This window comes from Bos indicus, chromosome 9 (assembly GCF_029378745.1).
Source record: "Bos indicus isolate NIAB-ARS_2022 breed Sahiwal x Tharparkar chromosome 9, NIAB-ARS_B.indTharparkar_mat_pri_1.0, whole genome shotgun sequence".
NCBI lineage: Eukaryota > Metazoa > Chordata > Mammalia > Artiodactyla > Bovidae > Bos > Bos indicus.
Genome location: NC_091768.1, coordinates 23,079,515 through 23,098,429, shown reverse-complemented (window position 1 = coordinate 23,098,429; position 18,915 = coordinate 23,079,515). Strand labels below are relative to the sequence as shown.

The 18,915-nt window shown below is 38.9% G+C and overlaps 1 protein-coding gene across 7 annotated transcripts in view; it reads left to right on the top strand.

Moving 5' to 3' along the window:
• The window catches only part of UBE3D (ubiquitin protein ligase E3D), a 188,048-nt gene that overhangs the window by 147,276 nt on the left and 21,857 nt on the right, over window positions 1-18,915 (top strand). The window lies entirely within an intron of this gene.

Here is an 18,915-nt window from a genome sequence, read left to right as displayed (position 1 = left end):
CTTTCACTTAACATAATGTGTTTGCAATTATTCACATTATTGTGTTTATCAGTGGTTCACTCATTTCTTATTTTGGAATAGTGGTCCATTGTATGAATAAACCACGTTTTGTTAGTACATTCTGTTCTTGATGGACACTTGGGTTGTTTCTAGTTAGGGGCTGTTTTGATAAAGTTGCTATGGCTAGTCTGGAAAAGTCTCTTTGTGGACGTGTTTTCCTTTTTCTCAGTAAATATCTAGGAATGGAATTTCTGGGTTGTAGGGTAAATGTATCTTTAACTTTTAATAAATTGCCAGACACTGCTGCAAAGTGGTCATACCATTTTACACTCCCAGCAACTGTGTATGAGCATTGCTGTTCCATATTGTTACCCACGTGATCATCATGTGTTGCCTATTGGTGTTGCCAATTGTTGTTGTTTGCTTTTTTAAAAAAGTAGAGTATAGTTATTTATAATGTTGTGTTATTTTCAGGTGTACAGCAGAGTTAATCAATTATACATATACATATATCATCCACATTCTTTTTTTTTCTAGATTCTTTTCCATATAGGCTATTACAGAATATTGAGTAGAGTTCCCTGTGCTACACAGTAGATCCTTATTAATTATCTGTTTTATATATAGTAGTGTATATATGTCAATCTCAATCTCCTAATTTATCCCCCTTCCCTTTTCCCCTGATAACCATAAGTTTGTTTTCTACATCTGTGACTCCACTTCTGTTTTGTAGATAAGTTAATTTGTACCCTTTTTTTCTTAATATTCCACATAAAAGTAATATCATATGATATTTATCTAACTTATTTCACTCAGTATGACAATCTCTAGATCCATTCATGTTGCTGCAGATGGCATTTGTTCTTTTTTTTAATGTGTATGAATATATATATTTTAATGAATTGAGAATAAGTTGTATATATGATGATTCTTTACATCCAAGTACTTCAGTGTGTATTTCCTAATAATAGGTGTCTTCTCTTAAGTAACTATGATGTAGTTATCCACTTTATAAATCTAACATTGGTACAATATTTTATCCAATCTATTACCCGCATTCCAATTTGTCAGCCTATCTAACAGTATTTTTTTTTTTTTTTACTTTACAATATTGTATTGGTTTTGCCATACATCAACATGAATCCACCACGGGTGTACACGTGTTCCCAATCCTGAACCCCGCTGAGAAGTATTCCATTGTATATATATGTTACACATCTTCTTTATCTGTTCTTCTATTGATGGACATTTTTTAGGTTGCTTCCATGTCCTGGTTATTGTAAATAATGCTGCAGTGAATACTGGGGGGGCATGTATCTTTTCAAATGGTGGTTTTCTCCGGGTATATGCCCAGGAGTGGAATTGCTGGGTCATGTAGTTCCAGGTAGCATTAGTGGTAAAGAACCCATCTGCCAATGCTGGAGATGTAAGAGATGTGGGTTCGACCCCTGGGTCAGGGAGATCCCCTGGAGAAGGGTATGACAACCCACTCCAGTATTCTTACCTGGAGAAGCCCATGTAGAGGGGAACCTGGTGGGCTACAGTCCATAGGGTCACACAGAGTCAGACACGACTAAAGCGAGTTAGCATGCACACACACGGCAGTTCTGCTTTTAGTTTTCTAAGGCACCTCCAAACGGTTCTCCATAGTAGCCGCACCAATTTACATTTCCGCCAACATTTCCTACCCTCTCCAGCATATTTGTAGATTTTTTTATAATGGCCATTCTGACCAATGTGAGGTCATTGTAATTGTGGTTTACATTTCTCTAATAAGTAGTGATATTGAGCATCTTTTCATGTGCTTTTTGGCCATCTGTATGTCTTCTTTGGAAAAATGTCTATTTAGATCCCTTGCCCATATTTTTGATTGGGTTGTTCTTTTAATATTGAACTGCATGAGCTATTTGTATATTTTGGAGATTAATCCCTTGTCAGTTACTTCATTTGTAGATATTTTCTCCCATTCTGAAGTTGTCTTTATGTTTTATTTATGGTTCAGTTGTTTTCATTTTAGCTCTTCTGTTGGGCATTTCGTTAGGATTTTTATTTGCATCTCCCTGGTGACCAGTGATACTGAGCACCTTTTCATTTTTGGTTACTTAAATGCTTTTGTGAAGTAAGACTTTTTATGGTTTGATTTGGAGGAGTCCCTGTTACAACCAGACTCCACTCCTGATAATACGTTCAGGTTTTACAAGAACCTGCTGCTGCTCCTCAGTAGCTGGGAAAGGTTTTACATCTGAATAAGGTTGCTCTAAATTATCAAAATTACCATGAAACATGCCCTTCCATTTCTTGTTTTCTTCTCTTTTCCAAAGATACTGTGAAGTTATAGGGTATTTTCCTTTAGTGATGTCAGAAATACTCCTCCGAATTAGCCAAACAAGTAGACAAAACTACTTTTATTTTCTTTGGGATAGACTTCCAGTACCCACAACCTTTGCAACAACTGTCTCAACCTCATCCTTCCACAGCTGTGACAAACAAATTAATGCAGGGACCTGTCCCACGCAAGGCAGAGTCACCTCTATCATTCCATGCCCAAGGGGTTTCTTGGTGAGCCTTTTTCAGGAAGTATTTTTCTTTTACTTATACAGGAAAGTCTTTACCTAGTTTTTTTTTTTTTTTTAAAGTAAGTTCTCTATCTAGAAAGATTCCTTTTTCCATTTAAGTTCTGGTAACAGAGCTTCGGAGAAGGCAATGGCACCCCACTCCAGTACTCTTGCCTGGAAAATCCCATGGACGGAGGAGCCTGGAAGGCTGCAGTCCGTGGGGTCGCTGAGGGTCAGACATGACTGAGCGACTTCACTTTCACTTTTCACTTTCATGCTTTGGACAAGGAAATGGCAACCCACTCCAGTGTTCTTGCCTGGAGAATTCCAGGGACGGGGGAGCCTGGTCTACGGGGTCTATGGGGTTGCACAGAGTCGGACACAACTGAAGCGACTTAGCAGCAGCAGCAGCAGCAACAGAGCTTAACTTTTTCCTTTTAGTTCAAATGGGAAAGGAAGGGACTCGTGAGACTTCTTTGGTTGGAGTTTCTCTCTCTGTTGCTAAGGATGTATTTTTCTAACCTGTTTACATTATGTAACCAGACAAAGGTTCATCTCTGAGTGGTTGAGGACCTGGTTTCTGAATAGGATCTGAGTGCACTTTGAAAATGGAATATGGTGATAACCAGAGTTGGGTAGCAGGTGTGTATGTGTACACATAAGGTAACATGTCCAAAGCACTTTAGAAGCAGTAAGACAATCTCTAGTTCTTATCTCCAAATTCCAGTCCTCACTGAAGGACCCACTTTCTGTGGGAGAATGTCCGGGATAAGACGAGTCTGAGTCCTGTCCTACCAGAAAGCAAACCAACCAACCAGCCCAACAAAGAAACAAAGAAAAGACAGTGTAAATGACTGGGATCACATCCTCAGGACTTAGCCTCCAAGTTGAAGAGGTTCTCGCTGACACAGATGGGACTATGTGAGCATTAATACAAATAATGACTATAGTAGATTAAATAGTATTGGATGAATTTTACATCCTTGAGTTTATAATCACACTAAAAACACAAAACACACTCTCCACATTCTAGTGTATGGAAAACCAAGAGGGTGAAAGATCTGATTTCTTCAAAACATAAAAATCAAAGGGAGAAAAAAGGAGAGAAGAGGAACTTATGATTTAAAAGAAAGTTAAAAAACATATGAAACCATTGTAACACTACTTAGACATGTTGGGATTCTAATTTGAACAAACAGCAGCTGTTAAAAAATTTTATGAGCTAGTTGGGGAAACTTGGTCCCCGAATGGGTATTTGACTATGTTAAGGAATTATTATTAATGCTCTGGATGTGATCATGGCATTGTGGTTTTATTTTTATACCAATCCTCCTCTTTTAGAGACACATACTGAGTTATATACAAAATATACATCTGTGATTTGCTTCAGCAGAGTTCTGTGGCAGAGCTTTGGATGAAATGAAATGACCATGAATTGGTAATTATTAGTTTCTGGATAACATCTGGAGATTTATCAAAATACTATTCTCTTTACTAGAGAATGTTGATATTTGAAATCTTTCATAAATTGAAAACAAACAAAAAACAGCTAAGGGCCCTGCAGATTGGTCACTGGCTGAAGTCTGAACAGTGAGAGGAGACCATGGGGGATGCTAGGACTTGTGTGAGGAGCCCTGTCTTTTTTCTTATTATTATTGAAGTAAAATTGACTTAAAGCACAAGTTTCAGGTGTACAACATCATGATTTAATAGTTTTGTACATTACAACAAGGAGCCCTATGTTGACAGGTTTTGTTCATAAGTTTGTCAGAATGAAAAGATAATAATCCACTGATCTGACCTGTCCTCAACATTTTTCTCTCCACATTTGTTCATTGGAATCATACTAATGTTACGAACCAAGCGTTCTTGAGAAAAGGAATGAGATCATGCACTCTTATCTCATACAGCATTCTTTGTCTCAAAACCCTTACTGAAGGACCCCCAACTGGGCCTACTTTCCTTTCCTGTTTGTTTCTCATACCTTAGAAAGATGACCTCAAAGAAATTTGGGGGAAATTTTAAATATATATATATATATATATATATACACATACATATATATATACTTTTTTTTTCCTCAAATAAAACTTTTTTACCCCTAAACCATTGGAAAATAGAGAACATTTTTCAAAAATGTTTATAGGCCTCATCTTTCTGAGAACACAGCAGACTCATTGGAATAGTTGTTTATGCTCACAGCCTTTTAGCAAGTTAGTTGCGTTAAAGACACCTAAAACAATAAAAAAGTTTCAAAATTTTCTCTACTTTCCACCAAAATATAGTGCATTTCTTTCTCATGGCTTTCCAGTCCTTATTCTCCTTAGGTCAAAATTTATGTTTCTGTGTCTTATCTCAGAACTTCCCTGAAATGACTCTTTCACATTTTGTTGTGAAGGACCGATAGGTATTTAATGTTAATCTTGCAGTTCATGAGGTTCAGACCCTACATAGGTAGGAGGAGCGAGGCTTTTGGCTGAATAAGCTTCTCTCCTCATCAGTGTGGAGGAGGAAGAGAGGGTCTTCCTGGGGCCAGTCACAGACAGTGTCTCATCCAGTCCTTGACCAGCCAGAGGAAGAGGGAAGCCCCAGACTACAGATGCAGCAACTCAGGCACGGACGCTCAGTAACCTGACTGTGTTGCCTTTGGAAGACACTTATGCTTTTTCTCCTAACTCAGGGAGCATTCCCAGGTGTAAATTGTGCCAGCTGTGACTTGACTGAAGCATGCAAGTTATTCATTCATTTTGTGACGCCATCTCATAGCACATGCATTTCTGTGGAAACCTGGCACCATGAACTCAGTGAACTCTGGAAACCAGCATTTTAAGGCAGTTAGCTGATTTTAAAGGTTTCTAATATTTCCTAACAAAATATAGTTAGAGACATTGGTCATCTCCCAGGTATTCAATAACCCAGAAGCCAGAAAGGACCAATCCACATTGTAATACACTAGTGATTGAGTGGTTATAGGTTGTATTTATGTCCATCCAGTCATTCCCACTGCTTTACAGACTGCTTTGATGAATTATCAGTCATGCTTCTTTATAGTTAATGCTGTGAGTTGGATATATTGGGGAAAAGCTTATTTATTGGTAACTTCAGCCAGATGGTTTCATGTATTAAAGACTCATGGCTTAGTCAATAATACTGGATTCAGAACTGAATTTCTATGGAATGAATCATGTCTCTAACCAAGGATGTGCTGGTTTGAACCCCATGGAGTTGGAGTTACACACCTTCCTTACATAATCCCTATCAGTGGCCTCTGGGCTCAATTATTTTTCTAGTAGCTGGTGATTTTCAACTAAGCCATCTACATTCTTCTGTTTGCAAACCCTATAGGCTTGCAGTTTTTTCTTCAGATGCAGCATCTGCAGTTTCATTCCCTGCCACTGGTAGATAGTATTGTCCTAGGGTAGTATAAGTGAGAGAAAGCCTTATGTAAGCCTTGGAAATTTCATATACACAATCAGCCATTTGTGCTTCTTCCTTTAAAAATAATTAAAGAAGCATGAATTTATTCATGAATAGCAGAGAAGATGCATTGGTAGCAATATTTAAAATACATAAAACATTTATGTATAGTTATAATAAGGCTTCACCTGTCTGCACTTTCCTCGTATCTACCTGATTTCTTCTGTCTCCTCATGGAGCTTAGATGGCAGGTGCAAAAGTTGACCACTTTGAACCCTGGAAACCCTTGATAAGTATGTGCCCTTTTCTGAGCTTATATCCTGAGCTGTTCTTAACTTGGAGACACTGCACCAACAACCCCTTTTTGCTTTCTGTGTGGTTTAAAGCAAAAAAAAAAACAAAAAACCAAAAACCCTCAAAACACTGTCTTCTTTGATGTGCTCCTTTCCACAAGCACGCACTTTTGTTTCTTTGTATAGTTGTAAAATCCTCATGCACCTCCTTTAAAATAAATAAATTACAGTTTTATGAGCCTCGTTTATTTCCAGCAACTCCAAATAATAGGCTTTGGAAATAAATGGTGTTTATTTTAAAATGAATATAGTAGCATGCTTTCCATTCTAAAGATTTGTGTATCTTCAATATCATATTTTCAAAGTAATGTCTAGGTAGTAAGTGGCTAAAGAAGATAACATCATCTGATCATAATTTGATCCCTTTCTTACTTGGCCTTAACTATTATTTGATTATTCCAAGTCATAATCTTTTCAACTGAACTGATTATGCCAGTGTAACTTATCCTGTTTGCTAAACTTTCAGACAAAAAATCCTTTCTGAGATTTCAGGCCGATTTCTCATTTAGCCTGTTGGCTCACTTTACTTGCCAGAGGTTTTCTTCTAATTGAAGAGTTATTTTCTCTTTATAAGTAAGGCTTTAATTTGCCCTTCTATCTTTTTCTTTCTCCTCCTTATGTCTAACCTAAAAGAAATAATCTACTTTCTTCTTAAAACATAAGACCGACTGCATCATTTCAAGTGCTACTAAGCGTGGCTTAAAAATTTGGAATATGATGGATTCTTTCTTCAACTAAAGTTACTATAGCAATTATCTCTCACCATAATTAGATGGAAGGGAGCTTTGACGATGAAATGAATACTAGGCTCAAAAAAAGGCCCGATTGCACACGCAGCCTTTTGACTAGCTTGTAGCAGTGAGCAGAAGTTACTCATCTTCTCTAGTAGGAACACCTTGGTTCCTCATTTATGATCTAGAGACAATTAAATTAGAAATTTAATTCAGGTGGATTTTATAAAGATTTAGTGAGATGATGCCTGGCACTTAATTTCTTCACTGCATGAAAAACATATTAACATTTACTAAAGGGCTTGTGCTTGTGTGTTAGTTGCTCAGTCACATCCGACTCTGCGACCCCACGGGCTGTAGCCTGCCAGGCTTCTCTGTCCATGGAATTCTCCAGGCAAGAGTACTGGAGTGGTTTGCCATTCCCTTCTCCAGGGGATCTTCCTGACCGAGGGATCGAACCTCGGTCTCCCACATTGTGGGCGGGTTCTTTACCGTCTGAGCCACCAGGGAAGCCCCAAAGGGCTTATACAAACGAAAAAATTAACCCCCCTGTTGGTAGATTAAAAAAAAAGGACATGAACTCATAATTAATCAGTTTACAAGAAAAACAATTATTAAGCATCTGGGGAAATGTTTAAACTCATAGCAGTTAAATAAAATTCAAAAAGCACTGAGATGTCCTTTCCTTTTACTAAATTAGCACTGCTACTGCTGCTACTGCTAAGTTACATCAGTCGTGTCCGACTCTGTGCGACCCACAGCCGGCAGCCCACCAGGCTCCTCTGTCCCTGGAATTCTCCAGGCAAGAATACTGGAGTGGGTTGCCATTTCCTTCTCCAAAATTAGCACTAATTTAAAAAAATAAAAAAAGTCAGATGCTGGTGGCATTACCAGTTGGTACAGCTCATTGAAAAAAATATGCATCAAATTATATTCATACCTTTCAATCTAATAATCCCATTTCTGGGACTCTATTCTGAGGAAATATTCTGAAGTGTTGAAAAAAACTTATAAACATGATAGTGATTATTTCATCATTACTTTTGATCTTGACAAACCTGGGAAAAACTTAAGTTTGTAAAAGATTAAGTTATGATAGACTTCTGCAGCTATTAAAAGAAAGATTCATTGAGCAGCACCTAAAAATGTTTATGATGTAAAAAATATGCACACTGATAATCAACATGAGGGAATTCACAGGTGACTCAGTGGTAAACCTGCCTGCCAGTGTAGGAGACACAGGTTCGATCCTTGGGTGGGGAAGATTCCCTGGAGGAGGAAATGGCAATGCAATCCAGTATTCTTGCCTGTAAAATCTCTTGGACAGAGGAGCGTGGTGGGCTACAGTCCATGAGATTGTGGAGTCACACACAACTAGCAACTGAGCATGTGTGCACAGCGCAATCACTATGAGAACAATTCATCTTAGAACCATGTGGGAATAGACCAAGTGATGTTAGGGTATTAGAGCATATTTTTTTCTTCTTTCCTGTTTCCCCAAATCTTTTGTAAGATACTATTACTATTAAGATTAAAATTAGAGTTTTAGTTTAATGTATTCACCCCCAAAAAATATTTGGCAAGTGCCTCTTATGTGTCCAGAAAATTTGGTATAGCAATTTGGGCTTTAAAAAAATGCCAGAATCTTTTTTCGTTATTTACTCCAGGGCAATACAAAAGCAAAGAAGTGTGCTTAGTGAACTCTTTACAGTAAGTACTTCACATACAACCTAAGATTAAGGTTCTATTGTGTGTAACCTAAGCATTTAATGCCAGACCGTCAGCCCAACCCATGTTAAACATAGCGGTGTTGAGTCTCACTGTGGCCATCTGCTTCAGGACTCATTCCAAAATTAACTCACTAGCTTACTCAGGTCATTCCACCAAGGAAAATGGATCACAGTGATATATTAACCATAACATCAATGTGAACAAGACTTTGAATAATGCATCTCAGAGCAACACTCTAGGTAACTGAATTAGAATAAGCCAGACAAGGTCATTTGCAAAGTACTGTGGCATTATTTAAGCTGACATTTTTGGTGAAATAATTGCAGAGTCACTGAAAGCTGTAAGAAAGAGTGAAAGATGGCTTGTACACTTTCCCCAGTTTCCTCCAGTGGTAGCATTTTACAGAACTGTGGTACTGGGCATTGACAAGGTACAGTCCTCCCATCTGAGTCACATCTCCCTGGTTGTATTTGTACTTCTGTACGTCTGTGTGTGCAAATGTGTGAGATTCTGTGTAATTATATCCCTTGGTATGTTTGTGCATCCACTGAAGTCAAGATGCTGAGCAGTTCCATCGGCACCAAATCCTTCCCGTTGCTCCTTCATAGTCACACCCTTCCTCCACTCCCCACCATCCCCAACCCCTGGAAACCACTGCCTTGTCCTCTAGTTGTGAAATTTTGTCATTTCAAAAATGATACATAAATGAAACCATACAGTATGGAAAGCTCAACCCTTTGAGCTTGGCTCATAACTCCCTTGTGAATCTTCCAAGTTGTGGCATGTATCAATAGTTTGCTGCTTGTCAGTGCTGCCAAGTAAGTATTCATGGTGGATATACCATCATTAACCATGCATCTGGGCTGATTCCAGGTTTTGGCTATTAAAATAATGCTGCAATGAACATTCACATACAAGTGTTTATGTAAACATAAAGTTTTCATTTCTCTGGGATAAATGTCTGAGACTGGAACTGCTGGGTCATACAGTGATTACATGTTTAGTTTTTAAAGATGCTGCCAAACTGTTTTCTAGAATGCCTATACTGTTTTATAGACATACTCCAAGCAAAGTATGGGAGGCTTTTTCTTTTTTTCTTTCCCAAATTATTCTGAAGTCCTATTTGTGACAGTTTTCTGAACTAACCAAATAATTTTGCTAAAGATAGCCATGTTGAGTAGGTAGATTTAGAAAAGAGAACTTTATCAGGGCATGTCAGAAGCTCCTCCCTCCAACCCCCCTCCCCCCCAAAAAAATCACTTAATCTTCATAGATGAGCTTTACATAGTAGGTCAATTCGAAATATTTGACCCCTTTAGTCTTGCTCAGATGGTGAAGAATATGCCAGTGATGGGAGAAACATGGATTCGATCATTGCATCAGGAAGATACCCTAGAGAAGAAAATGGCAAGCCACTCCAGTATTGTTGCCTGGAGAATCCCATGGATAGAGGAACCTGGTGGGCTACAGTCCATGGCATGGTAAAGAGTCAGACACAACTGAGTGACTAACACTTGAACTTTTCAGTCTGTAGGCAGCTAGCAAAATAGACTCAACCCTCATTTCATAGCTGTTGGGCTCAATCTCCTATACCCATAACAGAATATTGGCCTGGACATAATTTGTTTCTCCCTTGTGTGACAATCTTTCTGTCTTCTATAAGGGAAAAAAATGTTTTTTAAAGGATTTCTGGATACCCTAGATCAGCATCTTCACTTTACACTGGCCAGAAATGAAGGCCCTGGACTAGGAGTTAGAAGACCTGTGTTTAAGTCCCTCCTCTAATAAGCTGTGTACTGTAAACACATCCCTTACCCTCTCTAAGTTTGCTCAGCTGAATAAGCTAGATGAATTCCCAGTGGAACCACCCGGAGGACCTGCAGGACCCAGTTGCTGGCCTGCCCCTGGAGGCTCTGGTTGAGCAGTTCTAGAATGGAACAGGAGAATCTGCCTGATATACAAGTTCCAGGAGATACCAGTGAGACTGGACCAGAGATGACACCCTGAGAACCCAGGCCAGATTATGCTAAAGTGCCTTCTGGCTCAACACCATCACCCATCCGCCTCCAAAGGACCCCTCAGGTTTGCTTTCCAGAATGAGTTATTCGTTTGACCCTTTTTTAAAGTGACCAGATATATAGTGGAGCATAATGCAGCCATTTAAACTGTCATAGAAGAATATTCACTGTCATGGGGAGTTACATACGATATCGTTAGGTTATAAACCTACAAAACAGCATATGCAGAAATGTCCAGTTACACACAGAAAAGACATCTAAAAAGATATATCTAAAACGTCACTAATAGTTATCTCTAAATCATAAAGTTGTAAAAATTTAATTTTCCTCTTTCTATCCATTTCTGTTTTCTAATTTTGTCTGTAACTCATATTTATTGATAATTTATGAGAACAAAGAATCCCCATGAGCAGAACAACTCCTGATTTCTCTAGGTTTTAATAATTGTGGTTAAATACCAACCAGCACAAATAAGGCTCTTCAGGTATGAGATAAAATTGTCTAGGAGGCTTTAGAGAGGTAGCTACGACCTTCCTTAGCCTAAAAAGTATGGGCGATCACTTTGTGCTGTTCTTCTTACTCGACAGAATTCTGTACATGTGCACCTAAGTAGTCCTGCCCCAGGACCACTTGTTACAGCATCTCATTATTGCCTGGGTGATCTTTCCATAGAGCTTTTCCACGGCTAACTAGTAGGATCAACAGCTATAGCCTCCCAAGCTAGTCCCTCCTTCATCCTTGACGATGGGTTGATGTGTTTAGACGAAGCTAGTTCTTCCTTTGGGACTAGGAGGGACTAGCTAGTATCTCTGTTAGAAAAATTAATATTTACTCCTAAAATAGGAATGTTAAATTATCCCTGACATAAATTTATATAGATGCCAGAAACCAGTTACCTTCTGTGGAAAGCTGTTTTGTTCCTCATGTGGCTTCGTGTCCCCTCCTGGAATTTCTAACTATACTGATGTCCCCAAAACATCGTTTTCTTCAACACCCACACTTCTCAAGGTTAAGATAGATTAGAATGAACATGACTTCCTTGAAATACTATTTATTAAAATGGTTTTGCTGTTAAAAATTTTAAGGATTAATATTATAGAAAAACGTTCCATATCTGAACTCTAGTAACTCCATTTCTGAATAAACGTGTTTGATTGGAGGCATGGTGTCGAAAGGGCAGTGCAGTGGTGATTTCAAAACACCACTTCTGTCCAGAGCTGCAGCAGACCACTGTTCCTTTCTGCCAAGTTCCCTCCTGTGCCTATCCCTTAAGAATGAGAAATTCAAAGGACTTTTTGATTTATGAGTGATAGTGTGTTTATTGGGGTAGCACTATTTACCATTTTACATTTAACACCCACCCATATTGGTATCTATCATAGATTTTTTTCCTTTTAACAAATGTGATTTGTGCTTGAGAAAATGTATTTTTATGTATGACCTCAAGACTGTTGCCATCTACATGTCTGCCCCATGTGTTTGCTATCATGGGTGAAGCTGCTGGGTTTGCCTTATGTAACTGGGAGCTCCAGCAGCTGCATCCGGATGCTTGTTCACTGCAGTGCTGTTGTAAAATAGCACCATCCCACACCAGCAATGCTTCCACAACCCCCTTACTGTGAAAGAGGTGATGGGAAGGTTACATCTAGACATTTCTCGCTTTGTTGAAAAACAGGCTCAAGACCCAGGAATTGCTGCATTTGTCCATATGTCAAGCCTCATAGGGAAGGAAAGGGCCTCTCTTTATCTCACTCACATCTCTGTCTTCTGGTACTTCACACACTGCCCTTGACTAGAAAACATAGCTGTGCTTTGCTTTACTGGTTCTGGTAGGTGAAAAACACAAGCTTTTGATTGATCTGTAAATTTTCCTACTGTGTTGTTCTTGTTGTTGTTCAGTTGCCAAGTCATGTCCAATTTTTGTGAATTGTGTGACTGCAGTACCCAAGGCTTCCCTGTCCTTCACAATCTCCTGGAGTTTGCTCAAATTCATGTTTGTTGAGTCGGTATGCTATCTAACCATCTCATCCTTTGTCGCCCTGTTCTCCTCCTGTCCTCAGTCTTTCCCAGCATAAGGGTCTTTTCCAATGAGTTGGCTCTTCGCATCAGGTAGACAAAGTATTGGAACTTCAGCTTTAGCATCAGTCCTTCCAAAGAATATTCAGGGTTTAGGATTGACAATTTGATCTCCCTGAAGTTCAAGGGACTCTCAAGAGTCTTTTCCTGCACTACAGTTCAAAAGCATCAGCTCTTTAGTGCTCAGCCTTCTTTCTGATTCAGCTCTCACATCCATACATGACTACTGGAAAAATCATATCTTTGACTATACGGACCTTGTCAGCAAAGTGATGTCTTTGCTTTTTAATGTGCTGTCTAAGTTTGTTATAGCTTTCCTTTCAAGGAGCAAGCATCTTTTCATTTTATGACTGCAGGCACTGTCCACAGTGATTTGAAGCCCAAGAAAATAAAATCTGTCACTACTTCAACTTTTCCCCCTTCTGTTTGCCATGAAGTGATGGGACCAGATGCCATGATCTTAGTTTTTTGAATGTTGAATTCTAAGCCAGACTTTTCACTTTCCTCTTTCACCCTCATCAAGAGGCTCTTTAGTTCCTCTTCACTTTCTGCCACAAGAGTGGTATCATCTGCATATCTGAGGTTATTTATATTTCTCCAGGAAATCCTAATTCCAGCTTGTGCATTTCACATGATATACTCTGCATATAAGTTAAATAAACAGGGTGGTGATACACAACCTTGTCATACTCCTTTCCCAATTTGGAACCAGTCAGCTATTCCTTGTCCAGTTGTAACTATTGCTTAATTGACCCACATACAGGTTTCTCAGGAGGCAGGTAAGATGGTCTCGTATTCTCATCTCTTTAAGAATTTTTCATTTTGTTGTGATCCACACAGTCAAAGGCTTTAGTGTAGTCAGTGAAAAGTAGGTGTTTTTCTGGAATTCTCTTGCTTTTTCTGTGATCCAACAGATGACGGCAATGTGATCTCTGGTTCTTCTACCCTTTCTAAACCCAGCTGGTACATCTGGGAGTTCTTCATTCATGTACTATTGAAGCCTAGCTTGAAGGATTTTGAGCATTACCATGCTAGCGTGTGAAATGAGTGCAATTGTGTGGTAGTTTGAGCATTCTTTGGCATTGCCCTTCTTTGGGATTGGAATGAAAATCGACCTTTTCCAGTCCTATGGCCGCTGCTGAGTTTTCCAAATTTACTAGCATACTGAGTGCAGCACTTTAACAGCATCATCTCTTAGGATTTGAAATAGCTCTGCTGAAATTCCATCACTTCCACTAGCTTAGTTCATAGTGATGCTTCCTAAGGCCCACTTGAATTCACACTCCAGGATGTCTGGCTCTAGGTGAGTGATCACACCATTGTGGTTATCCTGGTCATTAAGAGCTTGTTTGTATAGTTCTTCTGTGTATTCTTGCCACTCTTCTTACTTTTTTCTGCTTCTGTTAGATCCTTACCATTTCTGTCCTTTATTGTGTCCATTCTTACATGAAAGTTGCCCTTGATATCTCTAATTTTCTTGAAGAGATCTTTGTTCTTTCTCATTCTTTTGTTTTCCTAGTGTACCATGGCCTAAATAAAATACAAGGTAGAGGTTTAAATGACATTAAAGACACTGATTTTACTTGCTTTTTTCCTACTTTCTAAAGGCTCTTACAGAATTTGAGTTGGAAGGCTTCACTGATGTTTGCTTGGTCTAGTATTCCTGTCTACATTCAATGTACACATACTTATTGTCATTTTAGAGGGATAGGATCGTCTTCCTTATTGTATTGCTTCTCACATCTTTGGTCCTTTATTCCATCCTTCCTATTAGCTAGTAGTTCATTTAGCAAAGCCAGCTTCTTTTAATGGGAAAAAAGGTATATCCCACTGTGTGCCATGCCAGGCTTTATTACCACACAAGTTTTCCTAATTAGAATAATAACTACCTCTAATAATAACTAATTAGAATAATAACTTCTTGAGAAATCTTACTTCCTTTCATAACCCAAGAATGGTCTTTTTTGTGTCCTCAGGTGTTAGGAGTCCATCCTAGACTTATCCCAACCTACTAGAATCATCTCATTACTTGACTGTCTCCCCCACTCACATATTAGTGCCACGAGGGAATGCCTTCTCAGTGTGTTCTCTGACTGTCCAGTCAGACAGACGTATAGATGGTATTTAATCATTTAATCATTTACTAAACTGAGTGAATGAAGCCAGCTTGCCAGCCCAGTAGAGGAAAATCTCATATTATTTATTCAGTGCCAAGAGTGGAGTCCACATGTCATCAACACAGGCCTGATTGATGCTAAATTAGCAAGTTAGGAAGCATTTTGTACCCTGTTGTCATTTAAGACTCAAAATAATGTGATTGAAAAAGTAATTTTCTTTCATTATTTTTATATTTACATTTACATTGTATATTTTATTTTGTAAATGAAGCTTGAGCCTAGAAACTGGATTTTATAATATTAATATAAAATTTGTTTCCATGTCATAACATTTATTTCAGAACATAACTTTGAACATGAACCATACCTAAACAAAAAATATATTTAAGGCATAGTTTTTTATATTTACTTATGAAGTCTACAGTACCCTTTAAAAGGAATGTTTGTGTGTGGCTGTGCTACTTATTCTGAAGAGTCTTTTCTAAAGCTCAATTTTACTATGAAACTCACATTTTTCAGTATTTTACAGTTTTATCTGTCTTGTATTGTGCACCTCAAAGCATTTATGTAGCATTTTTTAAAATGTTAATTTTATCTTGTGCAGGCTGCCTTGACAGCATGTCTTTCTATTGATTGAAATTCCAACTCTATGCTGAGGAATAGAATTCATAGTATAATTTTGTTAACTAAGACAAAAAGAGCATTCAAAAGTGTTTAGCATATTTACGCAATTGTACCGAAGCATTATAAACTGAACATTTGGTCAACTATTACTGCAGCCTGGCCCTGCTTATGGTGGCTTAAGATTGTTTTTAGATGGTGACTCAAAGCAGAGACAGTATTTTTAGACAGTTTCACTCTCCCTCCCCTTTTCCATTCCCCAGTGTCCACTTTCAGGAGGAGAGAACAAAGAGGGTGAAACCTTACAGCAAACTCCAAAGAGCCCTATCTCCCTTGTTTCTAATAATTATTTATACTTTTGTAACTAGATCCTCCAGAAATGCAACAATGGAGCCTGAAGCTGTAGCTGTACTCATAGACTCTGCAAAGCTTTAAAACTTTTTACTTTGGGGAATAAAACTAAAAAGATGAAATACGGAGATTTTTCTCAGTGTAATGGAACAAAATAAAATTATCCTCTCTTAAAATAAATGGCAGGTAGGGAAAGCAATTTTTCCTGTCACGGATAAAAGCTAGGGAAAACAAAATCTGCATTTGAAATATGTTATCTCAAAATGTTTTAAATAAAAAGAAGCTAAACTACATTGTACAGTACCTGTTCCCAAGGATGATTGCAGTTTCTTGTTATTAAGTCCTGAGAAACACAGAGTGTCCTTGGCAGGCGGCACTATAAAAACAAACAAGAAAAAAAAAGACGTAGGTCAAATTAAATTTTTTTTCTCTTTTGACTGAGGGGCTGCATTTTGCATTATTTGTTTTAATGAGCGCAGCCTCTTATGTAGTTTTCTCCATCTTGCACCCATGTTCCCAAGCATGCAAAAGAAAGTAACTCTTTGATATATGAGACAATATGAAGATTAAAAGTCCCCCAACCTGTGCAATTTTACCTTGATCATCTATCTGTAAACTTACAAGGGGGAAAGCATGGATTAGAAATAAAAATTTCTTCCTAAACCCATCACTGCTGCTGCTGCTGCTATGCTAAGTCACGTCAGTCATGTCCGACTGCGGGACCCCATAGGTCGCGACCCCACCAGGCTCCTGTCCCTGGGATTCTCCAGGCAACAATACTGGAGTGGGTTGCCATTTTCTTCTCCAGTGCATGAAACTGAAAAGTGAAAGGGAAGTTGCCCAGTCGTGTCCGACTCTTAGCGACCCCATGGACTGTAGCCTACCAGGCTCCTCCATCCATGGGGTTTCCCAGGCAAGAGTACTGGAGTGGGTTGCCATTGTATCCTGAGCAAGTCACTTAGGTTTTCTGAGTTTCCGTTTCTTCACTTTTAAAAGTTTCAGATGCCTGCTTTACCTAAATCATAAAACTGCTGAGGATGAAAAGAATCAAAATAGGAAAGTGTTTTACAAGTTTCTGGTAGGTCCTGTTATAGAGTTTAATGAGCTTGTTGAAGGTCACAGAGACATCTAACTGAACTTCTTGTTGAAGGTCACGGAGAGATTTAAGTCTAAACTTCAGCATTTTTCAGCACTGGCACTGTTAATGCTTTCAGGCTGATTGTTCTTTCTTATGGGGAGCTGTCCTGCGCATTATCGGAATATCCCTCCCTCTCTACCCACTAGATGCCTTTAGCATCCCCCAAATTGTGCCAGCCAAAAATATCTCCAGGGACTTCCCTCGTGGTCCAGCAGCTGGGACTCCGTGTTTCCACTGCAAGGTGCACGGGTTCTGTCTCCGGTCCCAGAACTAAGATTCTGCATGCCATGACAAAAAAAAAGAAATCCTCAGACACTACCACATGTACCCTGGTGGGCAAAATTGTCCCAAGTAGAGGACCACTGATCTGTGTGGTTCTAGGGCAAAAGTTCTTAACCATTTTTATGACAACATTTGTCACCATCAGTTATTCTAAGTAGTTCTGGTTGGAATACTCCATGACATAGCAGCTTTCAGAATTCAAAAAGGGATAACTGGTTTTCATCTGTCATCTTTGTGTCTCTGAGTATCAGCAGTGGCATTGGTTTCTTGAGAAGGTCCCTGTGAACTGCTGTTGAAGAAGCAGTCTCCCAACAGAGATACTGACAACAGTGAGCCAGAAGTCAGACTCAGTAACCCCTGAAACCTCTTCCTGGGATTCTGTCATCATCCCCTAAGGGGCCCAGCTGGTCTCTCTTCAGCAGCCCCTTCTCATCTGAATATTCATGGGCTTCTAATATCTGTTACCAGCTGAGAGGCCAGGGAGAGAAACACAAGTGTTTTCATAACTATTATCACAGACTCTTGACTCTAAGCCCTTGAGGTTTGCACCAGTTGTCCAAGTTTACATGTTCCATAAGAAGAGGTGAGCTCATGTCCTTCTACTCTGCTATCTGTCTCCTCCCCACCCCATGTTTATATTTTGTTTAGGAATCTTAACCTCTCTTCTTTGCCTGCTCCTTCAACTTTGTTCTCACTGCAGAACTTGATAGAGAAACTCAGCTGGAAGTTGATACGGAAACGCAGCAGGGGCTTTTCTCACCAGCATCGTATGAAGAGTAACATCCTTCTGAATCACTTGACAAAAAGCAGATGCCTTCTGCCCTTGCACGACTCTTTCCTTTTCCTTTCCCCTTTACAGGGCTCATTAAATACACGCCTCCTTCAACTGCGTTTGGGGACTTAAGTACCAGCTGTCCAAGAGTGGAATATTTTCGCTTCTGTTGCTCACTCTTTCCCCCAAAAAATGGCCCAGGACAAACTTCCACATCTTTATCTCTGACTGCATGCTGCTCTCTTCCAGATGCTGGCACTCTCCGCAATTTATTATCACCCCTGAACTAGAACTTTCAGAGCATTTATGGTTGACTTTATTATGTTTGTTTCATAATTATCCAAAACTATTGAGAAATTTGATGCATTTGATCTGGGCCTTATTAAATACTCTGAAATGATTTTGTATCTATATGAATTAAATTTTTTGAAACAACTAAATTTTAAGGTAACTTGCGCTGACAAGCCCACGTATATAGTCAAGTGTGGTTAAAAGCATTGGCATAACCGGAAGAGATATTAGTGTAATTAACAATCATGACAAGAACCTGGAATTGCCCAGGAGTCTTCAGGATTTGGAACTCTGTTCACAGAACATCCAAAGCAGCTGTTTGAACCATTGGGAACGAGAACTGGATTACTTCATGGCAGTACAATGTTAGTGTCAATTTAAACTTAATTTTTTTTCCCTTTAAAGTGCATGTGAATTATTTTAATTACTGTATGGTTTATTTATGGAAGGACTAATTGGCTC